Here is a 22,027-nt window from a genome sequence, read left to right as displayed (position 1 = left end):
AACTAAAGAGTATATTTTCACTTTACGATTGCATAAACCAATATATAATGCTTCTAATGTGGTTGTGAAGTTATTTGATGAATTCTCTTGTCTTTCCATTGGCTCTATCACCCTTCCTATTGAATTTCATACTAAATCCATGGATGTCAACTTTGTTATCATACCCTCTTCTGAGAAATTTCATGTCAAGTTGGGCTATCCTTGGCTATATTCCATGATGGCTATTTCTTCTCTAATCCATAAGTGTCTAAAATTTCCTCACAATGGAGAAATCATAACTATGAACCATAGCTTATTTCATCCATCTGAAAGAATCCCTTGTGTTCCTATTGATTTCTTTTGGCCTAAACAATTTCAATCTCTTCCATCAAGGAGTGATGCTATTTTTCAATCTTATAAAAAATGGAAGAAAGATATGATATTATCCTTAAGTCAGACTAGATCCCCAACACTTCACATTCCTATCATTCTTCAAGATGAAGCTCTTCCCCTCATGGATAGAACTAATCTCCCTCTTAAGGAATATCGTCAACCTATTCCTATGGATGTGACTATACATTCTTCTAATAAGTACAACAATATTCTTCGTAAGGTTAGACCTATACCTCCTCCTCATGATGGACCTGGTCTCCTTCCTACACCTAATATTCCTCCTTTGTATGGCATAGTTCCACCTCCTTCCACTTATCAAGAGAAGATGCATACTTCTCCTCTTGTTCAACGTAAAATACCTCAACCTAAACCTTCAACTATCAAGGAGATAAACTTTCCTACTTTTTCAAGTGTTCCTCCTCCTTCTCGGCCTTCTACTAAGACACGATGAAATCCTTGTGCGAAGAGCACCAATGAAGATGATGTGTTCAAGCTCATGAAGCTATCCATCAAAATACTCAATCTCCTATAATTCTAACAATTGACATGATTCCCTTTTCTCCTAAGCAAGATGTTCAACCTACATCTCCAAGTCATCAGTTGCACAAAACATATGATGGCTTTACTCCTATTCGTGTTCTTGCACCTCTTTCTCTAAACTTTGATGAAGAGATGGGTGAAAATATTATTCATAATGGAAATACAACTCCCAATGCTTATGATAATGAGTATGAATATGTTGATGTGGATAAGCATTTATCAACTAAATTATCACAAACCCTAAACCTAGCTCCTAGAATCGAACAAATAGACTTACAACATGAGCATAGTCCTTGTTTGGATCTTGTGATAGCTCCATCTATTGTGCTTGATGTCGCTCCTCTGGTATGTTTCTCGCCTTCCCAAAATAGTGATCAGCAAGATCGGGAGGTGGATGTCATGCTAGATTAGCAATATTAGCACTGTAAATCTTCTCTCTCTCTCCTCTCTTGCTCTTTTGTGGCTATTTTTCTATGTGTATCCCTGTTCTTCTATTATCCCCTTAATATCTATTTGGGGATGATGCAAAGCATTGAGATCTTTTCTTGGTCTCTTTCATGTTGACTCAAAAGACTCTTATCTTCCCTTTCTTCCAAGGAAGTTTCCTTTTTTTGGGGAATGATGAATATTTGTGAGACATGGACCAGCTCGGATACCATGTGAGATTTTGCCAAGATCTAGAGGAAATGGAAAGCACAAATAAGAGAGACAAAATAGATGATAGGAATAAACTATATTCTATCAAGATGAAAAATATGATCAACTGGATCATTAAGCATTGTTACATACAATGAATATGAGCCTCCTTATATAGGCAAGGCTAAATGGATATGTGAGCACACAAACATGACATGTGGCTCAATAAGAAACAAGGGTAGGTAAGAAATAGGTGTGGGTAGGTAGGAGAAACAATATAATAGTCCACATGAGGTGGATCACCCACTGAATGTGGAGTGTAACAACAAGATCACACCATAAAAGGTGGAAATTCTCCTACACACACTATCCCAATGTTGGCACAAACACCCAAGTGTCTCATACCCAAACTACTATGAAATGCATTTCCTAAGTAAACTTAAGTAAGGTGTAATAATATCCAAGATGAATAATTATTTACACCAACACCCCCCCTTAAGTGCAACTTAGGGGAATGCATTTAAGTCTACAATGCAACTAAGCAATGTAAGATGGGTCCCGACTACTAGGCCATGTTAGGTACCCATGTACAAATGCAAATGCATGAAAACCAATGCAAGGAAATCTCTCACAAAGTAGGGAAAGAGAGAAAAACCCAATGGGAAAAAACCCTCCCCCAAAAGAGAGATGAAAACTAGATACAAAGAACTCTCATAGAAGTATGTGAAGGACAAAACCCCATGTGAGGAAAAAGTCCCCCCCATATGAGAGAAGAAGAAGAGAGACTAGGAAGCCCCCCCTCAATCTGGAATCTGCACCAATGATAGAAGCTCGAAGATGAATGAAGAAACTGCTCCATGAGCGTCAAACATCATTCCTCCCCTTAGGAAGAAACAAAGCCAAAGGTGTATCCATGAAGTCTCCCCAACCATGAAGGGAAGATGAAAGAAAAATACTCATGATGAAAGGAATCTCTGAAAACTGCTCAAGTGTCCCCATGTTGATGCCGAAAGTAACCTCCTCCAAAGGTGGTAAACTGTGCCACATTGCTGAAAAAGGAACTCCAAGAGCTAGTGGAGATGAATGTAGAACATGAAGAGGGAAAAATAGATTTGAAAGGTAAACTGACCAAAACATAACGAAATAAACATGCAGAATGCTAAAATATCATAAAAAAGACCATTTCACCTTGCTATTTTACCTTCTCCTTCAGATTGAGCTTGATGAAGTGAAGGCACCCCTTGATAATGCTCCACTTGATGTGCTCCTTTGATTGCTGGATGTGGATGGCTCTCCAATAATGTGCATAAATTATAAGGATGAGATGATCAAGCTGCCAAGATGATTTCCCGGGCTCAAAAGGGCAGCATAAGCTTACTGAATTTCAAGATGTTTTGAATGAAGGGATGGAACCCTATTTTATAGGAAGAGGAGAGGAAAATAGATGGCTAGGATGAATTCGAGATGAAGGGCTAAGATTTACTTGTGAGGTCACACAAGGTCCAAGAGAGGGTGTGGAGACCAAGAAATATGCCTTAAAGGCATTTCGTATCTCCACACTCTACAAGATGCATTGGAGGAATTAAAAATTCTCCAAAAATGGATATTATGGGGATTAGAAGAATAAAAAGGAATTAAAAATTCCTTGGGAGAGGGAAATGCCTAGAGGAATGTGAGATTTCAAAAATCTTACATTCATCTAGAAAAAGAGCATTTAAAGCTAGTGGCTGGATGAAAGGACAAAGAGTTGACTTTGTGGCTAATCATGATGATTAGCCATTAATGACTCATTAGGAGGGGAATTAGAGGAAATGTTAGGTGGGATTTATATTTGTAGGAGAATTTGACTAAAAGAATAATGTTAAGTGAGTTTAGGGAGTTTCTAGAAGAATTTATTAGGTTAATGATGAATTAAGAAGACGATTTGTAGGAATCATGTAGGTTAACTAATTAATTGAAATTAATTAGCTAAAAGGAAGATTTGTGAGGATTTGATTTTTTAGAAGAATAAAGAAAGGGATTGATTTATTAAATAAATCAATCATATGCTATAGTGACAATATTAATTGTATTTAATTAATATTGAGAAGAATTTTAATTAACATAATTAATTAATTAATTATGTGAGGAATTAAAAAATAATTAAAATAATTATTTTAAGTGTCTACATTTTGCCCCTCTTTGAAGTGAGGTGTGATGATGCATTGATTCAAAGAATAATCTTGTTTTGATGTTGATATTGGTTTGATAGGATGCCCCGACTCTTGATTTATAGATTACGGTATAGTGATGCCCCCTCATGAGATCAATTGAGGTATTTGATCTTTGGAGTTTTGCGAAATTGATATTCCCATAGATTTGACTTGATTTGATTGATAAGATCTAGATTCAGTCTGGTTTCAAGAAGAATTCATTTTGTATAAGACAAAGATGATCAAAGTGTCTGGTTTCAGGAAGGATTCATCCTGTATAAGACATGATTGATCACAACGTCTGGTTTCAGAAAGGATTCATCCTGTATAAGACATGATAAGAGCATCTGGTTTCAGGAAGGATTCATTCTGTATAAGACATGATTGATCACAACGTCTGGTTTCAGGAAGGATTCATCCTGTATAAGACATGATCGATCACAACGAATGTCTGGTTTTAGGAAGGATTCATCCTATATAAGACATGATCAGAGTGTCTGGTTTCAGGAAGGATTCATCCTGTATAAGACATGATTAGCTCGTTTGGTTTCAGGAAGGATTCATCCTATATAAGACATGATCAGATCACAATGTCTGGTTTCAGGAAGGATTCATCCTGTATAAGACATGATCAGATCACAACGTCTGGTTTCAGGAAGGATACATCCTGTATAAGACATGATCGATCACAACATCTGGTTTCAGGAAGGATGCATCCTGTATAAGACATGATCAGATCACAATGTCTGGTTTCAGGAAGGATTCATCCTGTATAAGACATGATTAGAATCAGAATGGATTATGTGAGGAAAAAAAAAAAAGAGGAAGAAAAATTAGGGTGGAAGGGATAAATGAGGAAGATATATGAAGTAGTCATGAGGTATTTGGAAAGAAGAATACGAGATGCAAGACCATGGAGGAAAATGGGGGCAATTGAGAACTCCCTGGGATTATTGAGTTTAGGATTTGATGGAATGATGGTGAGATTTTGTGTACAACAAATGTGGAGAGCCAACCTATTTGATGTTGCCCTGAGTGACTTGCACCACTGCTTATAGAAATCAATATGCCATGAGAAACCCAAGGTGTGGACTGACTCTGTAGACAAACGGGAATTTCTTGCACACAACAATGCAAGTGTTAAGAAACACTAATACAAAGTTGTGGGTTTGTGCAAGGAAACCCTCAAACACACTGATACCTCTTGTATATGAGAAGGTAAGTGTTGATAAACACTAGTACCAGGTTGCCGGTTTATACAAGAAGGATCCAAAACATGCCATACTATGAAATATGCCCCAGTATGCACCTATCATAACATACTTGGATATGGAAGAACCCAGGCAGTCGTAAATAGTGGCATTTGTAGGGCAAAAGATGCAAGCCTATATGAAAAAAATCTAACAAAATCTAACAAGTCTCTTCCTTGCGACCAAATGATACCTCTTGCCAAGAGTAGAACTAGGATGGACTTGGGATTGTTTCTCAAGACTTCTTGAAGCTTATACAGAGGCATGAAAGCTCAGTTTCACTAGGACATTTCTTGTTCATGACTTAGGCGAAGACTCATCATCATACGCATGTTTTATTGGGAGGCGGAAAAGAAGGAATGTTGTGCATGGGTGGGCTGGATGGCAGATGATTTGTAGTATCGACCTGATAGATAGTGGATCCGGTTATTTACCTTAGCACCCGCATAGAGGTTTTCACCAAGATACTTGCCCATAGCACCACAAATTGTTTTTATTTCTTTTTTCTTTCTTTTTTCTTCTTTTTTTTTTTCAATTTTTTTGTATCATAAGGTGCCTGTTTGCCAGGTTTGCACCAAAGTGACAATTTTTTCAGGATCTTTTTTTTTTTTTTCATTTTTTTTTTTTTTTGACAATTTAAGACTTTCTGAGGACTAAGCATAAAACCTTTTGAGGTGCATGATATTCATCGGATCATCCAAAGGATTGCCTTCAAGAGTAGCCAACTGATAAGCTCCTGATCCATATTTCGCTGTGATTACATATGGTCCAAGCCAGTTAGGCTCGAACTTGCCTTTCTTTTCTCGTTCTTGTAGATTTTTTTGATTCTCTATGAGGACAAGAACACCAACTTGGAATTCTCAGGTTCTGACTTTTTTATGATAACTCATGTGTAGATGGTTTTGATATACCCGGAGATGATTCAAGGCCTTGAGGCGCCTTTCATCTAACAATTCTAGCTCTTGTAAGCGGGAAATTCTATATTCTTCCTCTGGTAGGATGTTTTGTAGTGATACCCTTAGAGAGGGGATCTCGATCTCAAGGGGAAGGATAGCTTCAAAACCAAATACTAGGGAATAAGGAGTGGCGCCTGTGGGGGTGCGGATGGAGGTGCGGTAGGCCCACAATGCAGGATGGATTTGGAGGTACCAATCACGACCCGCTTCATTGACTATCTTTTTGAGGATTTTTATTAGGGTTTTATTAGAAGCCTCAGCTTGGCCATTGCCTTGGGGATAATATGGAGTGGAGAAGCGGTGTTGGATGTTGAATTTTTGGCAGAGTTCTTTGACATCCTAGTTTTTAAATTGTTTACCATTATCTGTGATGCCATATTAGCAGATTAGGTAGTTCAAGATGAATTTGGATATTTGCTTGCCGGTGGTGAAAGTAAGAGGGATAGCCTCTACCCACTTGGTGAAGTATTTAGTGGCGGTGATAATGAATTTATGTCCGTTGGAAGATGAAGGGTGGATTTTCCCAATGAGATCGAGCCCCCACTGCGAGAAGGGCCATGGTGTAATGAATGGCTACAATTCTTGTGATGGTGCATGAATCTTGCCACCATGTTGCTGGCAAGGGATGCATTTCTTCACATAGTTGTATGCATCTTCTTCCATTTTAGGCCAATAGTATCCTATTCTCAAAAGGTTTTTAGCCAATGTGAGTCCACTTGAGTGTGCCCCATAGATGCCCTCATGTACTTCGCGTAATGCCCATTCGGCTTCTTGTTTATCTAAACACCTTAGGAGGGAACCATCAAAATGCCTTCTGAACAAGGTGTCTGCAAGGATGGTGTAATGGGCACATCGGCAGATGAAAGTTTGTTGTTGGGTTTTGGTGAGATGTGGGGGAATGGTGTTGTCTTTGAGGAAAGCGAAGGTTTCTTGGTACCAAGGGGACTCTGGACCAGTGAGAACACACACCATTTCATATTCTAGTAGGTCATATGCTAGTATAAACAATTGCTCAACCAAGAACTCGCACTTCTGACTATGTACTGGCATTTGAAGGAGGGAGCCAATGGTGGCCATTGCATCTGCAGCCCTATTGTTTGTTCGTGGGATTTGATCAAACTTGATTGCCATGAAATGTTGCTTAAGATCTTCAACCATGGTATGGTAGGGAAGGAGTTTATCATCTTTTGTCTGGTATTCATCATTGACTTGTTTTATGATGAGTTGGGAATCGCCATAGACTTGTAATTCCTTTATTTTCCAATGGATAGCCAAGCATAAACCTGTGATGAGGGCCTCATATTCTACTATGTTATTAGTACATGCAAAGGCTATCTTGTATGATTTGGGGATGCCATCTCCTTGAGGTGTGACCAATAATATTCCTGCCCCCGATCCATTTTGAGTGTAGGAGCCATCAAAATACAATTTCCATGTGGAGGATGTGGTAACAGTCATAATGAACTTATCTGGTAATTCTGTGAGAAGAGGATGGTCGCCTAGAAGTGGAGCTTCAGCCAGTTGATCTGCAATGACTTTTCCCTTGATTGCCTTTTTGTTCACATATTCAATGTCAAACTCACTTAAGAGCATGACCCATTTAGTCGTTCTGCCAATGAGAGCAGCTTTTGACAGGAGATATTTAAGTGGATCAATTTTAGCAATTAATTTTGTCTTGTTGTTTAACATATAGTGTCGTAGTTTCTGTGTGTTGAATACTAATGCCAAACATGCTCTTTCAATGGGGGTGTAGTTGAGTTCATATCCTACTAGCGTCCGACTGATGTAGTAAATGGCGTGTTCCTTCCCTTGATCATCTATTTGCGCCAGCAATGCCCCCAATGCCACTATAGTAGCACATATGTACAAAATGAGGGGTTTTCCAGGGGTAGGTGACATCAAAACTGGAGGTGATGCTAGATATTCTTTTAATTTTTCAAAGGCCTTTTGACAGAGGCAATCCCATTTGAATTTTGTGTCTTTACGTAACAAATGTGCAAATGGATGGCACTTGTTGGCTAGCTGTGAAATGAAATGCCTGACAGACTAGAGTTTTCCCTGGAGACTGCGTAGTTGTCTGAGAGTTTTTGGTGGAGGCATTTCCATATTAGCTTTTACTTTTGCAGGATCAACCTCAATGCCTCTGTGGGAGACAATGAATCCTAGTAGTTTTCCCGATGTGACGCCAAACACACACTTTTTAGGATTTAGGCACAACTTGTATTTTTCCAATCTTTCGAAGATCTATTTTAGAATAGGGATGTGCTCTTGTCTTGTCTTGGATTTTCCTAGAAGATCATCCACATAGTCCTCCATAATTTTGTGCAAGAGGTCATGAAAAATTGTTGTCATTGCCCGTTGATATGTAGCTCCAGCATTTTTAAGGCCAAAAGGCATGACCCGGTAACAGAAAGTACCCCATGGTGTTGTGAATGCGGTTTTATGCTGATCCTCATCTGCTATCCTAATTTGGTTGTATCCAGAAAACCCATCCATTAGCGATAGCATTTCATGTCCTACTGTAAGATCCACAATCATATCTATGTTTGGGAGCGGGAAATCGTCTTTAGGACAAGCTATATTTAGATCTCGGAAATCTATGCAAATGCGGATGCCCCCAGCAGGTTTGCCGATAGGCACAATGTTGGAGACCCATTCAATGTAGTCTATGGGTTTGATAAATTCTACGTCTAACAACTTTTGAAGTTCTGCCTTGACCAAGAGAGCAATATGCGGGTGCATTTTGCGGAGTTTTTGTTTTACAGGTTTTGCATCTGGGCAGATGGCGAGATTGTGAACCACCAAGGCAGGATCCAACCCTGGCATATCGGAATAGGACCATGCAAAATTGATTTTAACCTCTATAAGGAAGTTGATGAAGTCTTGTTTCTCGATTTCGGTGAGGGATTTGGCAATGAGCACACTTTTTGGAATGACTTCAGTGCCCATGTTGATGCTATCTGTTTCTTCTATCAACAAATTTGATTTGTCCTATGGAAGGTAACCAATGGTAGGAAGGTCAAATCCCTCATCATCAAGTGCCTTTTCCAGGTTTTCACTTTCAGATATGACCTTTGTTTTTATTTCTTGTTCATCCAAAGGTGCCTCAGGGAGGTTTTCACCTAGGAAATCATATATTTTTCTTTTATTATCTTTTTTGTGGATAAGGGCATTGACTTGACTACCAAAGTATCCCTTTTTGTGTAGTTGAATACCCTCAATTCTATTACCATCTTCCATATTTTGCATTGTTAGGAGAGCAATGAGAGCATTATCGTCGATGTAGATATCTAAATTGGGTTTGTCTCATTGGCCCCAGTCAATGAGTTCAGAATGGACAAGATGTAGCTCATGTGAAGTGGGAGGGGTTACGAGGGTGATGGTATTGATGTAAGCATCGAAGAAGGTATCTTTCTCGTATTCATAAGGCATTTCATGGAATTCCTCTTCGTCAGCACTTTCGATATCCAAAGAAGGACTAGAAGGGGCACCAGTGGTAGTAATCTTAGGCACTGGGGTGTACCCCAAGCCTCTATTGTATCTGTAGGAGATAGGATTTATGGGTGCTTTTCTTCCTTTATCCTCTGGTCCCAGACCGTGTCCTTTGTAACCCATTTTTTCAACTATGGAAAATGCTTTTGGATACATTTCTTTGGATATTCTTGTTGGATCATCATCCTCTTCTCGGTACAGCCATGAAGAGATATCTGCTTCGAGGTTCTCATTATCAAGTGGGCCCCATTGCTGGAAGGTGGTGCTTTGGCATTGCATGACTGGTTTCGGGTCCTTTTTTAGCTCTTTTGGTTTGCCAAATGACTTAGGAGAGAGAGGGAGGTTTCCTATTAATAAGACGTCCTCCAATTTGTATTCTCCACAACCATTATCCAAGATCTTGATTTGATTATTTGGTTGGGATGATGTGGAGGCAACATTTGATGTGTCAGATGGAAGCTTTGGCGAAGGTCTATTTAGTGGGAAATGATATGGATGCTTCCCCTCTAATAGTTTGCAATATTGAAAAGGTTGGGGATCACCTTTGATAGTGATCACTCTTCCATTATAGGGGAATTTGATGCATTGGTGATAGGTGGAGGGTATGGCCTGCAAGGAATGAATCCATGGCCTCCCGAGGAGAATGTTGTAGGGGAGATCAAGATCTAGTACTTGGCAAGGGGTTTCAATTGTAATGGGGCCCACTTGAAGAGGTAAGGTGATCACGCCCTTTGAAATTATTTCTGCATCATCATATGCCTTTATTGTGATCCTTCCTGATGTGTCTATCAGATCCTCAGAAACTCCCAATTGTTTTATCAATTTGTATGTACACAGATTAAGCCCGGATCCACTGTCTATCAGGATACGTTTGACCTTGTGCTTGTGGATGAGAGCTTCGATGTGCAAAGGTTTGTTATGGTCCTCATCTGCGGGAGCATCTTTGGAGTTAAATACAATGTGTTGCTGGGCAACAAGGTTTCCAATGAGGGTTTGAAATTGGGTGGCATTGATGTTATTAGGAACGCGTGATTGGAGAAGGGCTTGTTCCAAAATTTCTTTATGGACTGGAGAAGTCCTTAGAAGTTCCAAAATGGAGTTCTGCACGGGTGTCTTCCCAAGTTGATCAAGGAGGTCATATCGGCGGGTGGAACACATGGGTGGAGGGTTTGGTGGGGGAGGAACTCCTTGGATGGTGACTCTTCCTCGCCATGTCGTTGCATTACAGTCATTTTGGAAATCGGAGGTGGAAGGCGTGGCACCTTGAATGACTATTCTAGCCAGGTTTGGTCTGCTTTGGGAAGAAGGAGGATTAACTCCTTGGATGTTTATGACATTGACATGATTGTCTGTAGGTTCAATGTGACTTACTAAAAAATCAAAACTGGTTACGTGATTAGCATAGTCATAATCCATTACGTTAGATGATGAGCCTTTTCCTTTATCATGCTTTGGGAAGGGTTCTTGGTACATTTTGAGTTTGTCATTGTTATTACCAGGTTTTGCATTTGCTACCTCAATCTCACCTCTATCAATGAGATCTTGTATGTAGATCTTCAGTTTCATACACTTTCGTGTATCATGTCCCTTGATACGATGGTATTCACAATACTCATTTTCATTATACCATCTTGGTTTAGGTTGATTGGGATCAAACGGGCAAGTGATTGGAAAAACCACTATACCTGCTTGGACAAGTTTTTGAAACACCACTTCAATAGGCTCAGCAAGAGGAGTGAAATCTCTTGGAGTCCTGTTATTCGATCGGGGTGGTCATCCTTGGATTGAGACATTGTTGTGAGGTTTTTGAGATTGATTTGAATTATTTTGATTGTTGAATTGATGAATATTGGTGGTGGATTTTGGGGGAGTGGCCACGGTTTGGACCCCCTTCACATCAGTTACACCATCATTGACCATGTTTTTATTTTTAGCCCAGAATTTTGGCTTGTCGTTATGATAAGAGGAAGAACTTTGTGATGACTTCTGGTAATGTTTCAAGGTTCCTTCCTCCAACAAGACACATTCGAGGGCGAGGCCCTTATCGGTCAATTTTTGGAAGGATTTGATACATTGAGATATTAAAGGTCTTGAAAGTTCAGGCACCATTTTGAAATAGTTCAATTTGATGTTGTTCTAGCATGTCCCACTGGAATTTTTTGATAAGATGTCGCCATCTTTGTAGGAAATTGGCGAAGTTTTCTCCAGGCCTTTGTTTTGTATTACATAGGTCCATCATAGAAACATCATTACCCATGTTGTATGCATAGTGGGCCACAAATTTTTCTGCCAAGTCTGGAAAAGAGACAATGGAACCTTGTGGTAAAGATGAGAACCATGCCAGGGTGTCTCCCATGAGACTCTTGGGAAAGAGTCTGCGAAGATAAAGGTCACTATAGGAGACTTCTTGGCATAAGATGTGGAATTCGCGGACATGGTCGCGGGGGTCTCCTTTGCCTTCATACTTGGTGAATTTAGGGATCTCAAATCCTGGGGGATACGGTGCAACTGATATAGATGGGTCATAAGGACAAGGGCAAAACTCTTCGAATGAGTAAGCTTTCCTTTTATTAGTCTTTTCTTTCATGTTTTTGATGATATTCTTCATGTCTTGAATTTCCTTGATGAGGTCTTGTTGTGGACTTTGATATTGATGAATTGGATGAACTAAAGAAGGTGCACCACCACCAATATATTGATATGATGAGGAAGTGGGAACGTGGGATGTGATGACCGATGTTGCTGGGGTTCGTGTGATAGTTGGTTGCGATCCGCCAACTGTTGTGATGGGATTGAATGCGGTCTAGATAAAATTTGCAACATTGTTGGGAGAAAGGGAAGTTTGTGGAATAGAAATATGTGGTTGAATAGAAGGAGGTGGTATAGAAGTTTGTTGGAGAATGGATGAGATTGGATTTGATAGTGGTATGGATGGTAAGGAGGAAGAAGGTGGGATGGAGATTGTGGTGGGAGGTGTCGAGGGTGGCATTGATTGGGCTTGGATGATTGATGGGGCTGCAATTGATTGAGTTTGAATAGTAGGTGCAACACTTTGTGTGGGAGCGAGGTCTCCTTGTGGTTGTTGGATGAGAGCAGATCTATTAAATTCAGGTGGAAGTTGAGCTCCATGTTCAAGAAGAGTTTTCAGAAGTGCAGTAGGATTGTGTTTAATAAACTTTTCTATCATCTCTTGGTTATAAGAATCCGCTAGGAAAGTTTGCACTTCCGGACAAAGTTCATCTTGGTTAACCATGTCAAGATTTTGGCTTTGATCTTGATCGCTTGGTTGCCCACTTTGTGTATGATCTTGCATGGGATCTTCATATAGGACACCAATGTCTAGCATGCCATATTGTTGATCAACCATCTTTTTCTTTTGGGATCGAGTTGCGACCATACACGATATTTGTGATGAAAAAACTTAGGAAAAATGTGATGAAATGACTTAGAAAATTTGTGATGGAAGGATTTTAGAAACTTGTGATGAAAGGACTTAAGAAATTTGAGAATGAAAGGACTTAAGAAATTTGTGATGAAAGGACTTAAGAAATTTGAGGATGAAAGGACTTAAGAAATTTGAGGACGAAAAGAATTAAGAAATTTGTGATGAAAGGACTTAAGAAATTTGAGGATGAAAGGACTTAAGAAATTTGAGGATGAAAAGAATTAAGAAATTTGTGATGAAAGGACTTAAGAAATTTGAGGATGAAAGGACTTAAGAAATTTGTGATGAAAGGACTTAAGAAATTTGAGGATGAAAGGACTTAAGAAATTTGTGGATGAAAGAACTTAAAAAATTTGTGATGAAAGGACTTAAGAAATTTGAGGATGAAAGGACTTAAGAAATTTGAGGATGATTGATGAAGAAGGTATGGTAGTGATGGTTTAGAAGAAAACTTGATGACTAGGTTGTCTTTGGCATGAACATGAAGGAGCTATTTAAATGGCAAGTTGTATGAAGGGATATGACCACCCTGATTTGGATGATTGTAGGTGTTTCAAAGGAAAAACTTGAATGTTGATGTAGAGGATAAACTCTTAGCTTCTCTCTTAGGCTTATGAAAAATGGGACGGATGGAGTTTTGACGCAATTTTGAACCTGGTGTGGGTAATAACTTGGACAATTTGTTTGTGTCTTGACAAATATTTTTGCAAATTTCTTTGGGGATAGTGATGTGTTTTTAGTCTACTCTTGGCAAGTATGTATCAAACAAAGCAAACACAATGATTAAATGCATATTATCTCAAAAACACTCATGCTCATATACAACATTCTTAAGGCTGGCAAGGACAATAGTCATTGAATCCCAATTGGTTTCCGATCTACGCTTACCCAGAGCGAACACTTAGATGCTTGACCCCACTGGCTCCCCTCCATGGCACTCACTTCTTAGGGCAGCCAAGCATCAATTCCCATGAAAACTCCTCATGGTGAACTTTGTGTCTCTACTAAGGGCCGTAAGAATATGGGCCGCTTCAGAGGTCCGACCACCTACACCAATGACTAGAGGGTTTTTGGCCACTATGAACAAGGTGTTTAGTAAGTCTTCCCATTAGGAGCTACCCTTCGAAGTTGCGCAAGCGCAATTGAGGCCTATAGCCCAACGAAGCACCAAGAACTTAGTAGTCATGCAAGCATGACTGAGATCTCTAGGATCCTACTAAGCACCCAATGTGAGAGTGAACTCTCATACAGCCCCAACCATTAACCCTTTCGTAGTCAATGGCCTATTTATTATAGTGAGTTGGGAACCCCAGGTCCAGGTGTACTCACTTGGGTCGTTCCCCTCTTACCTTCTCAAAGAGCAAGTTGGGAGGGCAGGCCCGCTAGAGATAAACACACAATCAAACAAGAAAAGGTTGGAGGGTCTGGATTTCTGATTGTCTGGTAAGACGAGAGCATACTTTCCTACCTTTACGCTTTTCTTAAAGACACATAAGACAATGGTTCATTCCATTTTAATTAATATCTAGGTGCCTAATTTAAATAAATGCACAATATTTGGTTGAATTAGCTACGCAACCTGCAAAACCACTTGATTAGTAGTTTGAAAAATGGAGTCTTCAAAAAGCGTCCTGCAAAACAACTTGATTAGTAGTTTGGAAAAATAGTCTTCAACAAGCATCCTGCAAAAAATCAACAAAATGACAAAAATATTAATTTTTTTTATTTTTTGGGAATAAATAGAAAAACATGAATAAAAACTTTTTTACTAATGACAAATGTGGATTTGAAGAAAGCTTTGATGGGTAAATGGGGTTTGACTAGGTTTTTACCACTTTCTAAGGGATATGCAAGCGAAAAAATGGGGATTTTGGAGGAGAGATGAAGGAATGGGAAAATTTGTCTAAGAGGGACAAAGAAGAAAAAGTTGAAGATGGATAATATGGGAAAAATTTGGAGGTGATTGGATGAAAAGGGAAGAAGTTATGGCAAACCCTAAAAATAGAGAAATATGGGATTTTGGGCTTCAAAAAGTGGATTTTTGAGATAAGGCCTCCAAGGAAGAAAATGTGGAAAATGGCAATGTAGAGAATATGGTGAAGTTTGAAGGGAAATGGAGTCAAGATAAAGAAGATATGGCGAAAAAACAGAAAAAAATTTACTTTTTTTTTTTTTTAAACCCTAAATTTAACGGAACAGAAACCCTAAATTTAACGGAACAAAAACCCTAAATTTAACAAAACAGAAACCCTAGATTTAACAGAGCAGACAGAAACCCTAGATTTAATAGAGAAAATTGTCGCACTAAACAGAATAAAATAAAAATGTCAAAGGTCCAGATTTCTGATTGTCTAGATAGACAAGAACATACTCTCCTACTTTCACACTTTCTTGCAGGCAGATAGATTATATTTAAACAGAGCAGATAACAGGAAATAAATAAATTAAATGCAGACTACAGTTAGCGCCTAAAATTTTCAAACAAATTAACAAAGCAGACAGTAGCACTACACAGATAGAAAAGTGTCAAAGGTCCGGATTTCTGGTTGTCTAGATAGACAAGAGCATACTCTCCTATTTTCACACTTTCCTGCAGTTAGAGCATACATTTGTGCTAAACAGAATAGAAAAGTGAAAAGTCTGGATTTCTAATTGTCTATATAGACAAGAGCATACTCTCCTACTTTCGCATAGATTATACTAAAACAGAACAGACAACAAATCAAATAACAAATCAGATAACAGAGTTGTCATGCTGCAACAAAAATAGAAAAAAAAGAAAGAAATAGAACAGAATAAGGAGGAGCTATCACGCAAAAATGCAGAGCCACGATTCTGGAACCTGGGAAAAAGATATATATATATATATATATATATATTTTTTTTTTCTGCAGTCGCGCTATTCTGAAACCTGCGTCTCACAACTCACAAAAACCTTAAAAAAAACAATAACATTAGTTCTCAGGGACATGAGTCCCACCGGGCGTGGCAAAATGAAGAGGGAAAAATAGATTTGAAAGGTAAACTGATCAAAACATAACGAAATAAACATGCAGAATGCTAAAATATCATAAAAAAGACCATTTCACCTTGCTATTTTACCTTCTCCTTTGGATTGAGCTTGATGAAGTGAAGGCGCCCCTTGATAATGCTCCACTTGATGTGCTCCTTTGATTGCTGGATGTGGATGGCTCTCCAACATTGTGCACAAATGATAAGGATGAATGATAAGGATGAGATGATCAAGTTGCCAAGATGATTTCTTGGGCTCAAAAGGGTAGCATAAGCTTACTGAATTTTAAGATGTTTTGAATGAAGGGATGAAACCCTATTTTATAGGAAGAGGAGAGGAAAATGGATGGCTAGGATGAATTCGAGATGAAGGGCTAAGATTTACTTGTGAGGTCACACAAGGTCCAAGAGAGGGTGTGGAGACCAAGAAAAATGCCTTAAAGACATTTCGTATCTCCACACTCTACAAGATGCATTGGAGGAATTAAAAATTCTCCAAAAATGGATATTATGGGGATTAGAAGAATAAAAAGGATTAAAAATTCCTTGGGAGAGGGAAATGCCTAGAGGAATGTGAGATTTGGAAAATCTTACATTCATCTAGAAAAAGAGCATTTAAAGCTAGTGGCTGGATGAAAGGACAAAGAGTTGACTTTGTGGCTAATCATGATGATTAGCCATTAACGACTCATTAGGAGGGGAATTAGAGGAAATGTTAGGTGGGATTTATATTTGTAGGAGAATTTGACTAAAAGAATAATGTTAAGTGAGTTTAGGGAGTTTCTAGAAGAATTTATTAGGTTAATGATGAATTAAGAAGATGATTTGTAGGAATCATGTAGGTTAACTAATTAATTGAAATTAATTAGCTAAGAGGAAGATTTGTGAGGATTTGATTTTTTAGAAGAATAAAGAAAGGGATTGATTTATTAAATAAATCAATCATATGCTATAGTGACAATATTAATTATATTTAATTAATATTGAGAAGAATTTTAATTAACATAATTAATTAATTAATTATGTGAGGAATTAAAAAATAATTAAAATAATTATTTTTAAGTGTCTACAGAACAATATCCAAAGACTCATATGTATCCTCAAAAGATAAAGAGACCTCCTCCAAGTGTTGTACAAAAGTATCAACTATCATGTCAACCTCTAAAGATTGATCATGTAGAAAATGCACAAGAGGGTGAGAATGATCCCTCACAACAATCAAAGAAGGATCATCTTCATCAAAGAGAAGATGAATGTCATCAATGGTGTCTCCCAAATCTGCATTGTAGGAGTCCACAAACAAACCTTCAATGTCTGTCAAGTAGGCATCCCAATCAATTGAAGCTGGAAGACATGAAATATCCTGTTGCACTGAATCATAAGAAGGCAAAACTGTCGCACTAGCTACATCATCAGGTGCAATAGGTGTTATGATATCAATAGAAGGAGATGAAATGCAAGGTTCAAGAATGGGGTCACATGTCAGAATCCCCAAGTTCAAATGCCCAAAGTTCTCCTCAAAATCTGAATCATCAACATAGGAAGAACCAACCTTATCAATAGGACCAAAATCTGAAAAAGAGTACAACTGCGATGCATGACCAACCACCCCAGTCGCAATGATAGCTCCACTCTCCAAGTCTCTAATGATAACTGAATCAGGTGTGAACTCCATAGTTTTCCTAGTTTCCCCATGTGTGATTTGATAGATGGAAAGAAGATTATTTGTCAAGTGGGGTACACACAACACATCATTGAAGGAGTTATCCCCAATGGGAATAGATCCTTTCCCAATCACATCCATGTATGTATGATTGCCCATCAAAATCTACGGCATGTGGCAAGGCTCAAATGTAGAAAACATAGACTGCAAAGATGCCATATAATGAGAAGCCCCCTAATCTAGAAGCCATCTCCTTGAATCATGACTTGTAGTAGCACAAAGAGCTTGTCCCTTTCCTTTATCTGTCCCAAAAGAGTGATCGTATCCTTTATCCTTGGAAGAAGAAGCCAATGTAAACATTCTAGAAGGTAGGTTGATTCTATTGTTCTCAAGAATATTTTTCAACTCATCAATATCCTTCTTATAATAATGATGTTCATCATGTCCTAGCTTCTTGCAATATCCACAAAAAAGATTGTCCTTATATGATTTCCTCTTAGGTGAGAATGGTGAATCACCTTGTTGTGGAGAGGAAGATTGTGCTCCATCTTGTTGTGGTTTAAACTTAGGTTGCTTTTGATTCTTTCCTTTTCCTTGATTACTTTGATTCCCTTTGTTAGCCATCAAAGCTTGTGACTTTGAAGATTTGAGAATCCCCATCGTGGTCAACTTAGATTGCTCAAGTATCAACATCTCCGTGAATGAATCAAATGAGGGAGAAGTGTATGAGGAACCTTGAGCTAACCTATGGGTGTGAAAGCTAGATACAAAGGCTGCATACTCTGAAGGAAGCTTGTCCAACAAGTTATAAACTAATTAAGCATCTTTTTTGTCAATTCCACAATCCTTTAGCTTTTCTCTTAGCTCAGTTACTTTTGTGACATAATCTTGGATTGTATCAAAATCCTTGGGATCTAAAGTTGTGAGTTCACTATCAAGCTTGTAGCCCTTAATCTCATCAACTTGACCATACAATTTCTTAAAAATATCCCAAGCCTCTTTAATTGTAGTACACTTATCAATGTGAAAAATGAGGTCATCTGATACATAATTTCTAAGTGTTCAAAGTGCCATAGCATTCCTAGTAAGCCATTCAATTTGAGCATTAGGACCAGCCTTAGGATCAGGTGGTGCTGTAATAGTTTTATTTACATAATGAATGAGTCCTTTTTCCATTAGTTTACTCCATGCCTTAATTTTCCATGATGCATAATTATGAGGAGTTAAAAGTGGAAAGTTGGGAGAACCCATAGCACCAAAATGAAAAAACACAAGATAGAGAGAGGCATAATCACACAAGACACCCCCCCAAAATACTCAATCAAGAAATCTCTCCAAAATGGTGATTTTGGCACTTTATACTTAGTGCATATACAATGGTCCACTTTCAAAACAAGGCAAAGTGGACTTCTGATTTCAATTTACAACTTCCCAAAATAAGATCTAAAAGACTTCGACAAATATTGCTAGTGATCTAAACTGAGATCCAAGCAAAATGCAAGTACCAAATATGCCAAAAATGGCCAAATACTGAAAGTACAATTTCTACTTAAAATCACTACAAAAAAATGGTAGATTATGAAAGTAGATGAAAAAATATACACTTTCAAAAAAAACGGCACCTGAAAAGGAGTCCATATGAGCCCAAACGAAGGCTCCAAAGTTGTAAAAATTAGGATTTCATGATTTCTGAAAAACATGTATCCAAAAATCAAAAAAATCCTGCACTACTATCCAGATCATGAAATTCTACCCCAAAACAAAAAAAATTGCTCGAAAAAACAAGTCCGGATGAGTGAGATATCATTATTTGAAAATTGCCTGCAAAATTATAATTTCTGGAAACTTTCCGCCACAACGTCAAACTTCAAATGCCTCCAGATATGGCCTTGGAAGTCCTATTTGGATGAAACAAAAGGTACAACTGACTTTCTTGGTCCTCCTCAATCTAATGGTAACCTCATATTTGACCCATCAAGCTTCAATAATAACCTGCAATAGAAAACTTCAAAATGCAAACCCCAAATAGCATCAAATTTCTCTCAATTAGCAAACCAATGACACTCTAATGGCTCTAATACCATGTGAGATTTTTCCAAGATCTAGAGGCAATGGAAAGCACAAATAAGAGAGATAAAATAGATGATAGGAATAAACTATATTCTATCAAGATGAAAAATATGATCAACTGGATCATTAAGCATTGTTACATACAATGAATATGAGCCTCCTTATATAGGCAAGGCTATATGGATATGTGAGCACACAAACATGATATGTGGCTCAATAAGAAACAAGGGTAGGTAAGAAATAAGTGTGGGTAGGTAGGAGAAACAATATAATAGTCCACATGAGGTGGATCACCCACTAAATGTGGAGTGTAACAACAAGATCACACCATAAAAGGTGGAAATTCTCCTACACACACTATCCCAATGTTGGCACAAACACCCAAGTGTCTCATACCCAGACTACTATGAAATGCATTTCCTAAGTAAACTTAAGTAAGGTGTAATAATATCAAAGATGAATAATTATTTACACCAACAATATTATATGCACATACATATATGATATACATGAGTTATCATACAACATACCAACCCCGAGGAAAGTGAAACTACCTCGTGTTTTCTGTTCATTATCCTTGGGTTTATTCTTTGATTTGGGGCTAAATCCTTTTGATAATGTGCTCCCTCTCTGCTCTCTCTCTTTGGTGTATCCTACCCTAAAGCAATCACTCTTGATAAGGCGTGCACGATCACTTTAACGTGCAGGCGTACACTCCGCTCATATTTTCCTTCTTGATACTTAGAATTACTTACTGAACTTTGTTGCTTTGTAATCTTTGGTATCCTTGCTTTCAGGACTCATAGTGAGGGGAACTTTTCTACTTGCAGTCATGGTTCTCCCCTTCTCAATCTTCCCTTTTACTTTGTCAGTTGAAGTCATAAGATCCTTAGTCCACTGGGGGCTTGGTGCATCTTGCCTCCTTGATGGGGTAAAAGTCTTTCAATCTTGTTTCCTTGTACTTTACTGGCAGTATTGGCATATGCTCATACTCTTGCTAAAGTGGGGGCTAAATGTAGTGTCATAAAATTGTGACCCTAGCAATGTTTCACCACAATAAGGTCCTCACGCATATGAAATTGAATCCCCTAGCCTGATCAAAGTCCAGAGACTGCTCAACCCCTAAAAAATGCTTCTCCCTCGCCCACCGCACCACCCTGTCTGTACTTTTCCTAGAGAAAAGAGAAGGACATGGGCGTGGCACCCCTAGCCGTACCCTATTTTGGGCAGGACCCTTCCTAAGTCTACATTGAAGGTTGTGCATTGAGCGGGAAAACTACCCCGATGTCAGCCTATGATGAAAATCAGTTTCATTAACCCTAATTGACAAGTATAAAAGTCACATTTCTCCTCTCATTTTTCATAAGATAGATACATGAGATCACACATTCAAGCATTCAAGAGAATTCAAGCATTCTTTTCCAACATTGAGCATTCTTAAGTCTCCCTTCAAGGCTAGGTGTTGCATTCAAGTTAAGGATTCAACCATTGAGGAGGAGATTCATTCCAACATTCAACTTAATACAAGAATTTCTACCTATATTATATCTACAACCTCCCTTGAGGTGATTTACATTACAATCTTTCAGTTACATTTACTTGCAAGTACTTTCTTTCATTACTTGGTTAATTCCAAAATTGGGGTTTGACTTGAAGGCAAACCCCCAATCCCAACCCATTTTCCTCTCTTTTATGTGTGTAGGTTGCAGGTGCACAACTATACTTTCGGATTTGGACTCCATTTTTAGAGCCGAAAAAACCCTTTTTCATTTCACAAATTTTTCGGAGGACCATGTACATTCCCCCAATGTTCTAGGCAACTTTTCCTCAAATTCGTAGGGTGGCTTTGTCTCAACATATTACTACCAGATTCAGGTGCAAAACTTCATCCCGCACTCTGATCTTGAGTTATTACCAGTTCTTTGTCACTTTTTTACTTAGTCTCTATACATAATTCAATCAATTCCTTTCCATTCCAAATAGAAGAGGGGATTACCTTATCATTCCCATTTCATTCAAAATTCTATCTTCTTCTTTGGAGGTTGAATTCTAGCGTGAAAAGTGTTTGTAGAGAAATCCGTAGTAGGGAAAGGGTATCTTTCCTCTTGATCTCTCATTCACAAATTTTTCACCCACAATTAGATTTTAGTAACATTACACATGTACTTGCACTTATTAGGAGCCTCAAAAAATTCACACATATGTTGTCCAATAATAAAATTCATCTGCAGGTAGCTCATCCTACAGTTAAGGAATTTTTGCTTTATTAAGACATAAATGATAAGAGGGCAGGATGGATAACCAGAGTTAAGGAGTATGATATTGACATTAAAGTAACAAAACTAGTTAGAGGCAAATGATGCAGAGATTAGCAATAGTAAGGTGATAAACCCACATAC

The sequence above is a fragment of the Cryptomeria japonica genome, chromosome 6, assembly GCF_030272615.1.
Source record: "Cryptomeria japonica chromosome 6, Sugi_1.0, whole genome shotgun sequence".
NCBI lineage: Eukaryota > Viridiplantae > Streptophyta > Pinopsida > Cupressales > Cupressaceae > Cryptomeria > Cryptomeria japonica.
This window is presented reverse-complemented; position numbering follows the sequence as displayed.